The sequence below is a fragment of the Pristiophorus japonicus genome, unplaced genomic scaffold, assembly GCF_044704955.1.
Source record: "Pristiophorus japonicus isolate sPriJap1 unplaced genomic scaffold, sPriJap1.hap1 HAP1_SCAFFOLD_160, whole genome shotgun sequence".
NCBI lineage: Eukaryota > Metazoa > Chordata > Chondrichthyes > Pristiophoridae > Pristiophorus > Pristiophorus japonicus.
Window position 1 is genome coordinate 353,499 of NW_027251278.1, and position 15,332 is coordinate 368,830.

The 15,332-nt window shown below is 55.2% G+C and overlaps 1 long non-coding RNA gene across 1 annotated transcript; it reads left to right on the plus strand.

Annotated features, from left to right (window-relative positions):
* Positions 1 to 512: 512 nt before the first annotated feature.
* LOC139243084 (uncharacterized) lies at positions 513 to 14,656 on the plus strand. The gene is made up of 3 exons (XR_011589487.1): positions 513 to 623; positions 8,031 to 8,086; positions 13,933 to 14,656. It is a non-coding gene; the product is annotated as an uncharacterized lncRNA (long non-coding RNA).
* Positions 14,657 to 15,332: the final 676 nt, after the last annotated feature.

A 15,332-nucleotide genomic window follows, 5' to 3' on the forward strand; every position in this document is an offset into this window, starting at 1 on the left:
CCTGACTTACTCCCCCCGACTCTCTCTCCCCCCGACTCTCTCCCCCCTGACTCTCTCCCCCCGACTCTCTCTCCCCCCGACTCTCTCCCCCGACTCTCTCTCCCCCCGACTCTCTCCCCCGACTCTCTCTCCCCCCGACTCTCTCCCCCCCGACTCTCTCTACCCCCGACTCTCTCCCCCGACTCTCTCTCCCCCCGACTCTCTCCCCCGACTCTCTCTCCCCCCGACTCTCTCCCCCCCCGACTCTCCCCCGACTCTCTCTCCCCCCGACTCTCTCCCCCGACTCTCTCTCCCCGACTCTCTCCCCCCCGACTCTCTCTACCCCCGACTCTCTCCCCCGACTCTCTCTCCCCCGACTCTCTCCCCCGACTCTCTCTCCCCCCGACTCTCTCCCCCTCTCCCCCGACTCTCTCCCCCGACTATCTCTCCCCCCGACATTCCCCCCCCGACTCTTCCCCCCCCTCCCCCTCGGACTATGTGTTTAATTCTCTCCCCCTTACTCTGCACAGGTTTTAAGATCAACAACCGCATCCACCAGGCCATCGTGGGTCGCTACGCCGAGTGCGACACCCTGGATTTCGATAACTTCATCTCCTGTCTTGTCAGGCTCGAGGCCATGTTCAGTGAGTATTGGGCCCGGACTTCCCTCCCTCACTCAGTCAGTACCTCACCCTCTCCTCTCTCCCTCCATCCCTCCCTCCCTCCCTCTCTCCTCTCTCTCTCCCTCCCTCTCTCTCTCCCCTCAGTTCCTCCCTCCCTCTCTCCCTTTCTCTTCCTTCCCTCCCTCTTTCCCCCCCCGTCTCCCTCTCGCCCCCGTCTCCCTCTCGCCCCCCGTCTCCCTCCCCCCCCCGTCTCCCTCTCTCCCCCCCCCGTCTCCCTCTCCCCCCCCCCCCCCCGTCTCCCTCTCCCCCCCGTCTCCCTCTCCCCCCACATCTCTCTCTCCCCCCCGTCTCCCTCTCCCCCCACGTCTCTCTCCCCCTCCCCCATCTCACTCTCCCCCCCCCCCACCCCCCCGTCCCTCTCTCCCCCCCCCACCCCCGTCCCTCTCTCTCTCTCTCTCTCTCTCTCTCTCTCTCCCCCCCCCGTCTCTCTCTCTCTCTCCCCCCGTCTCTCTCTCTCTCTCTCCCCCCCCCCGTCCCTCTCCCCCCCGTCTCTCTCTCCCCCCCGTCTCCCTCTGCCCCTCCCTTTCCTGCTTTCTCTCCATACCCCTTGATCCCTTTAGCCGTAAGAGCCATATCTAACTCCCTCTTGAATATATCCAATGAAATGGCCTCAACAACTCTCTGCGACAGGGAATTCCACAGGTTAACAACTCTCTGAGTGAAGAAGTTTCTCCTCATCTCGGTCCTAAATGGCTTCCCCCTTATCCTGAGACTGTGTCCCCTGCTTCTGGACTTCCCCAACATCGGGAACATTCTTCCTGCATCTAACCTGTCTAACCCCGTCAGAATTTTATACGTTTCTATGAGATCCCCTCTCATTCTTCTAAACTCCAGTGAATACAGGCCCAGTCGATCCAATCTCTCCTCATATGTCAGTCCCACCATGCCGGGAATCAGTCTGGTGAACCTTCGCTGCACTCCCTCAATAGCAAGAATGTCCTTCCTCAGGTTAGGAGACCAAAACTGTACACAATACTCCAGGTGTGGCCTCACCAAGGCCCTGTACAACTGTAGCAACACCTCCCTGCCCCTGTACTCAAATCCCCTCGCTATGAAGGCCAACATGCCATTTGCTTTCTTAACCGCCTGCTGTACCTGCATGCCAACCTTCAATGACTGATGTACCATGACACCCAGGTCTCTTTGTACCTCCCCTTTTCCTAATCTGTCACCATTCAGATAATAGTCTGTCTCTCTGTTTTTACCACCAAAGTGGATGACCTCACATTTATCCACATTATACTACATCTGCCATGCATTTGCCCACTCACCTAACCTATCCAAGTCACTCTGCAGCCTCACAGCATCCTCCTCGCAGCTCACACTGCCACCCAACTTAGTGTCATCCGCAAATTTGGAGATACTACATTTAATCCCCTCATCTAAATCATTAATGTACAATGTAAACAGCTGGGGCCCCAGCACAGAACCTTGCGGTACCCCACTAGTCACTGCCTGCCATTCTGAAAAGTACCCATTTACTCCGACTCTTTGCTTCCTGTCTGACAACCAGTTCTCAATCCATGTCAGCACACTACCCCCAATCCCATGTGCTCTAACTTTACACATTAATCTCTTGTGTGGGACCTTGTCGAACGCCTTCTGAAAGTCCAAATATACCACATCAACTGGTTCTCCCTTATCCACTCTACTGGAAACATCCTCAAAAAATTCCAGAAGATTTGTCAAGCATGATTTCCCTTTCACAAATCCATGCTGACTTGGACCTATCATGTCACCTCTTTCCAAATGCACTGCTATGACATCCTTAATAATTGATTCCATCATTTTACCCACTATCGATGTCAGGCTGACCGGTCTATAATTCCGTTTTCTCTCTCCCTCCTTTTTTAAAAAGTGGGGTTACATTGGCTACCCTCCACTCCATAGGAACTGATCCAGAGTCAATGGAATGTTGGAAAATGACTGTCAACGCATCCACTATTTCCAAGGCCACCTCCTTAAGTACTCTGGGATGCAGTCCATCAGGCCCTGGGGATTTATCGGCCTTCAATCCCATCAATTTCCCCAACACAATTTCCCGGCTAATAAGGATTTCCCTCAGTTCCTCCTCCTTACTAGACCCTCCGACCCCTTTTATATCCGGAAGGTTGTTTGTGTCCTCCTTAGTGAATACCGAACCAAAGTACTTGTTCAATTGGTCCGCCATTTCTTTGTTCCCCGTTATGACTTCCCCTGATTCTGACTGCAGGGGACCTACGTTTGTCTTTACTAACCTTTTTCTCTTTACATATCTATAGAAACTTTTGCAATCCGTCTTAATGTTCCCTGCAAGCTTCTTCTCGTACTCCATTTTCCCTGCCCTGATCAAACCCTTTGTCCTCCTCTGCTGAGTTCTAAATTTCTCCCAGTCCCCAGATCATTGATGTATATTGTAAATAGCTGGGGTCCCAGCACTGAGCCCTGCGGTACCCCACTAGTCACTGCCTGCCATTCTGAAAAGGACCCGTTTATCCCGACTCTCTGCTTCCTGTCTGCCAACCAGTTCTCTATCCACATCAGTATATTACCCCCAATACCATGTGCTTTGATTTTGCACACCAATCTCTTGTGCGGGACCTTGTCAAAGGCCTTTTGAAAGTCCAAATACACCACATCCACTGGTTCTCCCTTGTCCACTCTACTAGTTACATCCTCAAAAAATTCCAGAAGATTTGTCAAGCATGATTTCCCTTTCATAAATCCATGCTGACTTGGACCGATCCTGTCACTGCTTTCCAAATGCGCTGCTATTTCATCTTTAATAATTGATTCCAACATTTTCCCCACTACTGATGTCAGGCTAACCGGTCTATAATTACCCATTTTCTCTCGACCTCCTTTTTTAAAAAGTGGGGTTACATTAGCTACCCTCCAGTCCATAGGAACTGATCCAGAGTCGATAGACTGTTGAAAAATGATCACCAATGCATCCACTATTTCTCGGGCCACTTCCTTAAGTACTCTGGGATGCAGACTATCAGGCCCCAGGGATTTATCAGCCTTCAATCCCATCAATTCCCCTAACACAATTTCCTGCCTAATAAGGATATCCTTCAGTTCCTCCTTCTCACTCGACCCTCGGTCCCCTAGTATTTCTGGAAGGTTATTTGTGTCTTCCTTCGTGAAGACAGAACCAAAGTATTTGTTCAATTGGTCTGCCATTTCTTTGTTCCCCATTATAAATTCACCTGAATCCTACTGCAAGGGACCTACGTTTGTCTTCACTAATCTTTTTCTCTTCACATATCTATGGAAGCTTTTATAGTCACTTTTGACAAGGTCCCACACAAGAGATTGGTGTGCAAAATCAAAGCGCATAGTATTGGGGGTAATGTACTGACGTGGATAGAAAACTGGTTGGCAGACAGGAAGCAGAGATCTGGGTGTCATGGTACATCAGTCACTGAAAGTGGGCATGCAGCTATAGCAGGGGGTGAAGAAGGCAAATGGTATGTTGGCCTTCATAGCTAGGGGATTTGAGTATTGGAGCAGGGAGGTCTTACTGCAGTTGTACAGGGCCTTAGTGAGGCCTCACCTCGAATATTGTGTACAGTTTTGGTCTCCTAATCTGAGGAAGGACATTCTTGCCATTGAGGGAGTGCAGTGAAGGTTCACCAGACTGATTCCAGGGATGGCGGGACTGACATATGAGGAGAGACTGGATCGACTAGGTCTGTATTCACTGGAGTTTAGAAGGGTGAGAGGGGATCTCATAGAAATATATTAAATTCTGACTGGACGGGACGGGACAGGTTAGATGCGGAAAGAATGTTCCCGATGTTGGGGAAGTCCAGAACAAGGGGACACAGTCTAAGGATAAGGGGTAAGCCATTTCGGACTGAGATGAGGAGAAATTTCTTCACTCAGAGAGTTGTTAACCTGTTGAATTCCCTGCCGCAGAGAGTTGTTGAGGCCAGTTCATTGGATATATTCAAGAGGGAGTTAGATATGGCCCTTACGGCTAAGGGGATCAAGGGGTATGGAGAGAAAGCAGGAAAGGGGTACTGAGGGAATGATCAGCCATGATCTTATTGAATGGTGGTGCAGGCTCGAAGGGCTGAATGGCCTACTCCTGCACCTATTTTCTATGTTTCTATGTTTATGTTACCTGCAAGCTTCTTCTCGTACTCTATTTTCCCCCTCTTAATTAAACCCTCTGTCCTCCTCTGCTGAGTTCTAAATTTCTGCCAGTCCTCAGGTTTGCTGCTTTTTCTGGACAATTTATATACCTCTTCCTTGGATTTAACACTATCCTTAATTTCTCTTGTTAGCCTGTGGAATTCTGTGGAATTCTCAGCCCCAGAGAATTGTGGAGGCTAGGTCATTCAATGTATTTAAGGCGGAGATAGACAGATTTTTCATCGATAAGGGAGTAAAGGGATATGGGGAACGGGCAGGGACGTGGAGCTGAGTCCATGATCGGATCAGCCATGATCTTATTGAATGGCAGAGTCGGCTCGAGGGGCCAATTGGCTGACTCCTGCTCCTATTTCTTATGTTCAACCCATTGAAATTGGCCTTTCTCCAATTTAGTATTTTTACTCTAGATTGCTCTCTGTCCTTTTCCATATCTAATTTAGACCTTCTGAAAATATGATCACTGTTCCCTAAATGTTCCCCTACTGACACTTGCTCCCCCTGACCCACCTGATCCCCCAGGACCAGATCCAGCAATGCCTCCTCCTTCGCCGGGCCGGAAACGGGCTGATCCACAACGTTCTCCTGAACACACTTCAGGAATTCTTCCCCCGCTCTGCCCTTTACACTGTTACTGTCCCAGAATATATTAGGATAGTTGAAGTTCTCCATTATCACTGCTCTATAGTTCATGCACCTCTCTGTAATTTCCCTGATAATATCCTTCCCACTAGTAGGTGGCCTACAGAATACACCTCAGAGTGTATTGACACCTCTATTTTTTGTCGATTCCAACCAAATAGCTTCTGTCCTTGACCCCTCCAGGTCATCCTGTCTCCAGCACTGTAACATTTTCCTCAACCAATACTGCCACACTATCTCCTATAGTTCCTTCTCGATCTTTCCTGAACACCTTATACCCAGAAATATTTAGTACCGAATCCTGCACTTTTTTAAGCTGGATCGCCACAACATCACATTCCCATGTGGCTATTTCTACCTGCAGCTCACCCTATTTACACACATGCACTGTATACCTGTCTTCGACCTTCTTATATTCTCTTAGTCTGACCCCACCTGATACCGTACTATTTCTTACTCTAGTGCTATCTGTCTCTCCCATTCTTTGCACACCTTGTTTCTCTTTTCTAATGCTACATCCTGGTCCCCTACCAAATTAGTAGCAAGTAGCAAACCTCCCCACCACACAGAAACATAGAAAATAGGTGTCGGCCATTCGGCCCTTCGAGCCTGCACCACCATTCAATAAGATCATGGCTGATCATTCACCTCAGTACCCCTTTCCTGCTTTCTCTCCATACCCCTTGATCGCTTTAGCCGTAAGGGCCATATCTAACTCCCTCTTGAATATATCTAACGAACTGGCCCCAACAACTCTCTGCGGTAGGGAATTCCACAGGTTAACAACTCTCTGAGTGAAGAAGTTTCTCCTCATCTCGGTCCTAAATGGCCTACCCCTTATCCTTAGACTGTGTCCCCTTGTTCTGGACTTCCCCAACATCAGGAACATTCTTCCTGCATCTAACCTGTCCAGTCCCGTCAGAATTTTATACGTTTCTATGAGATCCCCTCTCATTCTTCTAAACTCCAGTAAATAAAGGCCCAGTCGATCCAGTCTCTCCTCATATGTCAGTCCTGCCATCCCAGGAATCAGTCTGGAGAACCTTCGCTGCACTCCCTCAATAGCAAGAACGTCCTTCCACAGATTAGGAGACCAAAACTGAACACAATATTCCAGGTGTGGCCTCATCAAGGCCCTGTACAACTGCAGTAAGACCTCCCTGCTCCTATACTCAAATCCCCAAGCTATGAAGGCCAACGTACCATTTGCCTTCTTCACCGCCTGCTGTACCTGCAGGCCAACCTTCAATGACTGATGTACCATGACACCCAGGTCTCGTTGCACCTCCCCTTTTCCTAATCTGCCGCCATTCAGATAATATTCTGCCTTCGTGTTTTTGCCCCCAAAGTGGATAACCTCACATTTATCCACATCATACTGCATCTGCCACTACCACTCTACCCGCTAGAAGGACAATGGCAGCAGGCGCATGGGAACACCACCACCTCCACGTTCCCCTCCCAGTCACACACCATCCTGACTGGGAAATATATCGGCCGTTCCTCCATCGTCGCTGGGTCACAATCCTGGAACTCCCTCCCTAACAGCACTGTGGGAGCACCTTCACCACACGGACTGCAGCGGTTCAAGAAGGCGGCTCACCACCACCTTCTCAAGGGGCAATTAGGGATGGGCAATAAACGCCAGCAACGCCCAGGAATGAATTTTTTAAAACCATGGAGAATCAGGAATGGTCTCGCTGTTTGACCCTTGACCTCGCTGACCAGATCACAGTGTCCCTCTCCCTCCCTCTCTGCTCTTTGCTTCCTGACGTCGAATCAAGTTCACTGAACTTAACCTGAACCTGTATAAAACACTGGTTCGGCCCCAACTGGAGTATTGTGTCCAATTCTGGGCCCCGCACTTTAGGGAGGGCCTGGGAGAGGGTGCAGAGGGAGATTGACCAGAATGGTCCCAGGGGGATGAGGGACTTCAGTGACGTGGGGATAGACTGGAGAAGCTGGGGTTGTTCTCCTTGGAGCAGAGAAAGTTGAGAGGAGATTTGATCGAGGTGTTCACAATCAAATTGTGATGGAGTAAAGAGAAACTCTATCCAGAGGGCGAGAGTGAAGGTGAGCGGCGATAGAACCAGAGGGGGAGACGAGGAGAATGTGTTACGCAGCGAGATGTTGTGATCGGGAACACGCTGCCTGATAGGGCAAAGGGAGCAGATTCAATAGTAACTTTCAAACAGGGAATTGGATAAATGGCAGGGAAACAATTTTGCGGGTTATGGGGAACGAGCAGGTGAGTGGGACTGATTGGATCGCTCAACCACAGAGCTGTCCCAGGCACGGTGGGCCCAATGGCCTCCTTCAGTAACGTTAGGTTCTGTTGGGCTACAGGCAGGTCTCGATTATCCACACACGGATCCAACCATTGTAATGGGATTTTAAATTTCGGCCCAAGAAGGTATCGGGCCGGTGCGTTCGGAGTCCTTTCGGCCGAGAAGGTATCAGGTTTTAACTTTATAATGTCAATCGTTTACCCGGCATAGCCCAATCCCCAGGGGACCCAGATCATCGGGAGCTGCCTGTATATTGATTTTATTGGTATTTATCCTGACCAAGCCTCTTTACGTTCAGGATCATTCAAAGCTCTGGAGCAGGAGGACGGCACAGTGGAGATGAATATCGGCGATGTGAGTATGTTTGTGGGGCAGGTCTCGCCGCTATTGGCCAATGCTACCCCATTGGGGGGAGGGGCTGATGGGCCTGGGGAAGGGGACAGGGCTGGTAAGGGCGGCTTGGGCCTCGGACAGGGCCTGACTGGATGTGGTCCTCGGACAGGGCCTGACTGGGTGTAGGCCTCGGACGGGGCCTGACTGGGTGTAGGCCTCGGACAGGGCCTGACTGGGTGTAGGCCTCGGACAGGGCCTGACTGGGTGTGGGCCTCGGACAGGGCCTGACTGGGTGTGGGCCTCGGACAGGGCCTGACTGGGTGTAGGCCTCGGACAGGGCCTGACTGGGTGTAGGCCTCGGAAAGGGCCTGACTGGATGTGGGCCTCGGACAGGGCCTGACTGGATGTGGGCCTCGGACAGGGCCTGACTGGGTGTAGGCCTCGGACAGGGCCTGACTGAATGTGGGCCTCGGACAGGGCCTGACTGGATGTGGGCCTCGGACAGGGCCTGACTGGGTGTAGGCCTCGGACAGGGCCTGACTGGATGTGGGCCTCGGACAGGGCCTGACTAGGTGTAGGCCTCGGACGGGGCCTGACTGGATGTGGGCCTCGGACAGGGCCTGACTGGGTGTAGGCCTCGGACAGGGCCTGACTGGATGTGGGCCTCGGACAGGGCCTGACTGGGTGTAGGCCTCGGACAGGGCCTGACTGAATGTGGGCCTCGGACAGGGCCTGACTGGATGTGGGCCTCGGACAGGGCCTGACTGGGTGTAGGCCTCGGACAGGGCCTGACTGGGTGTAGGCCTCGGACGGGGCCTAACTGGGTGTAGGCCTCGGACGGGGCCTGACTGGGTGTAGGCCTCGGACAGGGCCTGACTGGGTGTAGGCCTCGGACAGGTCTTGACTGGGTGTAGGCCTCGGACAGGGCCTGACTGGATGTGGGCCTCGGACAGGGCCTGACTGGGTGTAGGCCTCGGACAGGGCCTGACTGGGTGTAGGCCTCGGAGAGGGCCTGACTGGGTGTAGGCTTGGGACAGGGCCTGACTGGGTGTGGGCCTGGGACAGGTCCTGACTGGGTGTAGGCCGCGGACAGGGCCTGACTGGGTGTAGGCCTCAGACAGGGCCTGACTGGGTGTGGGCCTGGGACAGGTCCTGACTGGGTGTGGGCCTCGAACAGGGCCTGACTGGGTGTGGGCCTCGGACAGGGCCTGACTGGGTGTGGGCCTCGGACAGGTCCTGACAACATGCATTTACATAACGCCTTCAACATAGTAAAATATCCCAGGGTGCTTCACGGGTGCGATTTGACACTGAGCCAGAGAAGGAGAAATTAGGACAGATGACCAAAAGCTTCGTCAAAGAGTTAAGTTTTAAGGCGCGTCTTAAAAGAGGCGGAGAGGTTTAGGGAGGGAATTCCAGAGCTTGGGGCCCAGGCAGCCGAAGGTATGGCCACCGATGGTGGAGCGATTATAATCAGGGATGGTCAGGAGGGCAGAATTAGAGGAGCGCAGACATCTCGGGGGTTGTGGGACTGGAGGAGGTTACAGAGATAGGGAGGGGCGAGGGCCATGGAGGGATTTGAAAACAAAGATGAGAATTTTGAAATCGAGGCTTTGCTTAACTGGGAGCCAATGTAGGTCGGCGAGCACAGCGGGTGATGGGTGATCGTGACTGGGTGCGAGTTAGGACACGGGGCAGTGAGCACAGGGGGTGATGGGTGAGCGGGACTCGGTGTGAGTTAGGACACGGGGCAGTGAGCACAGGGGGTGATGGGTGAGTGGGACTGGGTGCGAGTTAGGACACGGGGCAGTGAGCACAGGGGGTGATGAGTGAGTGGGACTGCGTGTGAGTTAGGACACGGGCAGCGAGCACAGGGGGTGATAGGTGAGTGGGACTGGGTGCAAGTTAGGACACGGGGCAGTGAGCACAGGGGGGGTGATGGGTGAGTGGGACTCGGTGCGAGTTAGAACACGGGGCAGCGAGCACAGGGGGTGATAGGTGAGTGGGACTCGGTGCGAGTTAGAATACGGGGCAGTGAGCACAGGGGGTGATGGGTGAGCGAGACTGGGTGCAAGTTAGGACACGGGGCAGTGAGCACAGGGAGTGATGGGTGAGTGGGACTTGGTGCGAGTTAGGACACGGGGCAGTGAGCACAGAGGGTGTTGGGTGAGTGGGACTCGGTGCGAGTTAGAACACGGGGCAGTGAGCACGGGGTGATGGGTGAGCGGGACTTGGTGCGAGTTAGGACACCGGGCAGTGAGCACAGGGGGTGTTGGGTGAGTGGGACTCGGTGCGAGTTAGGACACGGGGCAGTGAGCACAGGGGGTGATGGGTGAGTGGGACTGGGTGCGAGTTAGGACACGGGGCAGTGAGCACAGGGGGTGATGGGTGAGTGGGACACGGTGTGAGTTAGGACACGGGGCAGTAAGCACAGGGGGTGATGGGTGAGCGGGACTTGGTGCGAGTTAGGACACGGGGTCAGTGAGCACAGGGGGTGATGGGTGAGTGGGACTCGGTGCGAGTTAGGACACGGGTCAGTGAGCACAGGGGGTGATGGGTGAGTGGGACTCGGTGCGAGTTAGGACACGGGTCAGTGAGCACAGGGGGTGATGGGTGAGTGGGACTCGGTGCGAGTTAGGACACGGGTCAGTGAGCACAGGGGGTGATGGGTGAGTGGGACTCGGTGCGAGTTAGGACACGGGTCAGTGAGCACAGGGGGTGATGGGTGAGTGGGACTCGGTGCGAGTTAGGACACGGGTCAGTGAGCACAGGGGGTGATGGGTGAGTGGGACTCGGTGCGAGTTAGGACACGGGTCAGTGAGCACAGGGGGTGATGGGTGAGCGGGACTCGGTGCGAGTTAGGACACGGGGGCAGTGAGCACAGGGGGTGATGGGTGAGCGGGACTCGGTGCGAGTTAGGACACGGGGGCAGTGAGCACAGGGGGTGATGGGTGAGTGGGACTCGGTGTGAGTTAGGACACGGGGCACAGGGGGTGATGGGTGAGCGGGACTCGGTGCGAGTTAGGACATGGGGCAGTGAGCACAGGGGGTGATGGGTGAGCGGGACTCGGTGCGAGTTAGAACACGGGGCAGTGAGCACAGGGGGTGATGGGTGAGTGGGACTGGGTGTGAGTTAGAACACGGGGGCAGCCAAGTTTTGGATCACCTCCAGTTTACGTCGGGTAGAATGTGGGAGGCCAGCCAGGAGTGTGTTGGAATAGTCAAGTCTGGAGGTAACAAAGGCATGGATGAGGGTTTCAGCAGCGGATGAGCTGAGGCAGTGGCGCAGACGGGTGATGTTACGGAGGTGGAAATAGGCGGCTTTAGTTATGCTGCGGATATGTGGTAGGGAGCTCATTTAAGAGTCAAATATGACACCAAGGTTGCGAACAGTGTGGTTCAGCCTCAGACAGGAGTTGGGGAGAGGGATGGAGTCGGGGGCTGGGGAACGGAAACAATGGCTTCGGTCTTCCCAATATTCTATTGGAATAAATTTCTGCTCATCCAGTACTGGATGTGGGACAAGCAGTGTGACAATTTAGGGACCGTGGGGGGGGGGGTTGAGAGAAGCGGGGGTGGGGTAGAGCTGGGTATCGTCAGCGTACATGTGGAAACTGAGGCTGTGTTTCCAGATGATGTCGCCAAGGGGCAACATGTAGATGGGAACTAGGAGGGGGCCAAGAATAGAGCCTCAGGGGACACCAGAGATAACGCTACGGGGGCGGGAAGAGAAGCCATTGCTGGTGGATCTCTGGCTACGATGAGATGGATAAGAATGGAACCAGGCGAGTGCAGTCCCACCCAGCTGGACGATGGGGGAGAGGCGCTGGAGTGGTCAACCGTGTCAAGGGCTGCAGACAGGTCGAGAAGGACGAGGAGGGAGAGTTTGCCTTTGTCACAGTCACAAAGGATGTCACTTGTGACTTTGATGAGAGCCGTTTCAGTCCTGTGGCAGGGGTGGAAACTGGATTGGAGGGATTCCAACATGGAGTTCCTGGCAAGATGGACAGGGAATTGGGAGGTGACAACACGTTCAAGGACTTTGGAGAGGAAAGGGAGGTTGGAGATGGGGCGGGAGTGTACAAAAACCATCAATGCCCAGGCACTGAGTGACCCAGCATTCGACATTTAGGCGGACGATGTCGTCATCACCCCTCAGCCAGGTTTCTGTCAGGGCCATGATGTCGATGCCATCATCCACGATCAGCTGATGGATGGCAAGGGCCTTGTTCGCAAGTGAACGGACGTTCTGGAGGGAGGTGCGGAGGATCGGTTTGCCCCACTGCCTGCGTCCACAGGGTCAGCGCTGGGGGGGGGGTGGGGAGATCGGCAAGATTAGCCCCAGTGGGTGCGCTGGGCGGGAAGGTCGGTGAGAGAGTCGGGTGGGACAGTTAGGGTTGCTGCTCATGAGGAGGCAGTGACGAGTGCCTCGATGGGCCCTTCGGAGGATGCACAGAGGCGCAGAGGGTATCTGTAGGCTTATCCAGGAGGTCATCAGGCCTAGGACGGCGGAAGGAGAGTGGGAAGGTCAAAGAGTAATGGGGGGGGTTGGGGGTCGGGATTTGGGAGGACAGAGAGTATCCGAGAGAGGAGAGGTGGAAGGAGGCATGACGGGAGGAGAGAGGGCTCACGGAGGGATTGAGAGACTTCCACACCCCAGGAACGAAAAGGGGAAATGGAAGTGAAGGGCTCGGGGCCGGAACAGCAGCAAACACACGCACGCGGATAGGCATAAGGAAAAAACACAGGTTATAGAGGCTGCTTATGGCTGCTGGGTGTGGGCCTCAGGCAGGCCTGACTCTGGGTGTGGGCCTCAGGCAGGCCTGACTCTGGGTGTGGGCCTCAGGCAGGCCTGACTCTGGGTGTGGGCCTCAGGCAGGCCTGACTCTGGGTGTGGGCCTCAGGCAGGCCTGACTCTGGGTGTGGGCCTCAGGCAGGCCTGACTCTGGGTGTGGGCCTCAGGCAGGCCTGACTCTGGGTGTGGGCCTCAGGCAGGCCTGACTCTGGGTGTGGGCCTCAGGCAGGCCTGACTCTGGGTGTGGGCCTCAGGCAGGCCTGACTCTGGGTGTGGGCCCCAGACAGGCCTGACTCTGGGTGTGGGCCTCAGGCAGGCCTGACTTTGGGTGTGGGCCCCAGGCAGGCCTGACTCTGGGTGTGGGCCCCAGGCAGGCCTGACTCTGGGTGTGGGCCCCAGGCAGGCCTGACTCTGGGTGTGGGCCCCAGGCAGGCCTGACTCTGGGTGTGGGCTCCAGGCAGGCCTGACTCTGGGTGTGGGCCTCAGGCAGGCCTGACTCTGGGTGTGGGCCTCAGGCAGGCCTGACTCTGGGTATGGGCCCCAGACAGGTCTGACTCTGGGTGTGGGCCTCAGGCAGGCCTGACTCTGGGTATGGGCCCCAAACAGGCTTGACTCTGGGTATGGGCCCCAGACAGGCCTGACTCTGGGTGTGGGCCCCAGGCAGGCCTGACTCTGGGTGTGGGCTCCAGGCAGGCCTGACTCTGGGTGTGGGCTCCAGGCAGGCCTGGGTGTGGGCTCCAGGCACTCCTGACTCTGGGTGTGGGCCCCAGGCAGGCCTGACTCTGGGTGTGGGCCCCAGGCAGGCCTGACTCTGGGTGTGGGCCCCAGGCAGGCCTGACTCTGGGTGTGGGCTCCAGGCAGGCCTGACTCTGGGTGTGGGCTCCAGGCAGGCCTGACTCTGGGTGTGGGCCCCAGGCAGGCCTGACTCTGGGTGTGGGCCCCAGGCAGGCCTGACTGGGTGTAGGATTTAGGCCTGTCCCTCTTTCCCGTCCTCACCTCCTCGTGCTCTGTAGAAGCCTCTGCGTTTTGCCGCTCAGACTCTCTGACCTGAATTTTCTTTATGTATTTACAGTGGCTCAGTCTGACCATGTCCGGCTAGAACTGATTGGAAGATGCTGAGACTGCAAGTGCCTCCCTCTGCCCACTAACCTGACCTGCCTGCGGCCTGTGTGTAGCGTGTTTGATAGAACGGCCTCTGCAGGCAACGAAGAGACAGTTTACTCAGAATGTAACGGAACAAAGCTGAATCTCTCCTCGGGATTTAGTGCTGAGCATGGCCCAGATATCTAGTCTCACCCCCCTCTGAACCCCGCTCTCCGACCCTTGACACCGCTCAGGTCTGGGAACACTCACTGACACTACTGCAATAAGAACCCTCCACACTGCTTGGCTGGGCCCTGTGACGACCTCCTGTCACAGGAACAATGTTCTTTAGGGCAGGAAACCTGCTGATCTTTCCCAGTCTGGGCCTACATGTGACTCCAGACCTCCACCAACCTGGGTAACTCTTAGCTGCCCTCCAAAGTAGCCCAGAAAAGCACTCTGTATCAAAACCATCTTCTAGGCATAAGCAATAAATGTCGGCCTCTGTCTCTCTCCCTCTCCCCCTCCCCCTCTCTCCCTCTCTCTCTCTCTCTCTCTGCCTCTCTCTCTCTCTCTGTCTCTCTCCCTCTCCCCCTCTCTCTCTCTCTCTCTCTCTCTCTCTGTCTCTCCCTCTCTCTGTCTCTCTTCCTCTCCCTCTCTCTCTCTCTCTCTCTCCCTCTCTCTCTCTCTGTCTCTCCCTCTCTCTCTCTCTCTCTCTCTCTCCGTTTTTCTCTCTCTCTCTCTCTCCGTTTTTCTCTCTCCCTCTCTCTCCGTTTTTCTCTCTCCCTGTCTCTCACTCTCTCTCCCTCCCTCTCTGTGTCTGGTGTTTAGGGTTCTGGTCCCCTCAGTACAGACCACTGTGGGTATCCTGCTCTAAAGGGCATCAGTTAACCAAATTGAAATTTCTGAATGAGAGATTTATTAATTTCACACCGGCCCCGGTAGAATTGGAGCTCACGAGCTGAACCTAGAGTATAACCACTAAACTGGCAGGACTGGAATCCCAATATAGGGTCCCCTGATTCTCCCTGCTCCCTACTGCACACTCCATCCTCCCTCTCCCCCTCTCTCACCCCCTCCCCCCCCTTCACCACCCCCTCCCCCTCCCCCCTCACTCCCTCCCCCCTCCTCACTCCCTCCCCTCCTCACTCCCCCTCCCCCTCCTCACTCCCTCTCCCTCACCCCCCTCCCCCTCACCCCCCTCCCCCTCACCCCCCTCTCCCTCCCCCTCACCCCCCCTCTCCCTCCCCCCCCCCCCCTCCCCCTCACCCCCCCTCCCTCCCTCCCTCCCCCTCACCCCCCCTCCCTCCCTCCCTCCCCCTCACCCCCCCCTCCCTCCCCCTCACCCCCCCCCTCCCTCCCCCTCACCCCCCCCTCCCTCCCCCTCAC